Source organism: Corvus brachyrhynchos, unplaced genomic scaffold (genome assembly GCF_000691975.1).
Source record: "Corvus brachyrhynchos isolate BGI_N302 unplaced genomic scaffold, ASM69197v1 scaffold85, whole genome shotgun sequence".
Taxonomy (NCBI): Eukaryota; Metazoa; Chordata; class Aves; order Passeriformes; family Corvidae; genus Corvus; species Corvus brachyrhynchos.
Genome location: NW_008238634.1, coordinates 996,976 through 997,635, shown reverse-complemented (window position 1 = coordinate 997,635; position 660 = coordinate 996,976). Strand labels below are relative to the sequence as shown.

Below are 660 nucleotides of genomic sequence, written 5' to 3'. Positions count from 1 at the left end.
CGGGGGGTGGGAGAAGGGGGTGGGAGGGTGACACCACGGCTGGGCTGCCATTGTCACCCCCCTTGGGGACAAGGGACACTCGAGAGTCCCCAGGAAGGTGGGGACAGCACCTGGAGAGGAGGAATTTTATCCTAAATATTCCCACTGTTAAATCCCGGGGGGAATTTGTGCCCTAAAAAATTCGGGGAATAATAAATAGGAAATAATTTAGGGAGTGATAGGAATAATTTAGGAAATAAATCAGGAAAAGATAACAAACCCGGTGATTTTACACCAAAAAACCGCAGGAAAAATAAGGAATTTTGGGACAAAATTCTGGGAATGAAGACCCGTGGATATCACGGGAGCAGGGAGAGGCTTTCCAGCCTTTCCTGGAAAAGGCAGGAGCGCGGCTTCCCATGGAATTTCTCCACTGCCGTGATGAAAACCAGAGCCCTCCGGAGCTTTGGAAAAATCCATTTTGGGAAGGGAGCGAGCTGGGATCCTGAGGGTGGAATTCCCAAAAAATCCCCCACGGGCTGGGATCATCCCAGAAAGCTGGAAAAGGATCCAGAGATCCTAAACCCAAAGGGGCTCCGGGAGAGCTGCAGAGGGACTGGGAACAAGGCATGGAGGGACAGGAGGCAGGGAATGGCTTCCCAGTGGGAAAGGGGAGCTTGG

At 51.8% G+C, this 660-nt stretch overlaps 1 protein-coding gene across 1 annotated transcript in view; it reads right to left on the bottom strand.

Annotated features, from left to right (window-relative positions):
- Nucleotides 1–660, bottom strand: part of CUNH20orf27 (chromosome unknown C20orf27 homolog) — a 9,324-nt gene that overhangs the window by 3,394 nt on the left and 5,270 nt on the right. The gene's annotated exons all lie outside the window — the stretch shown is intronic.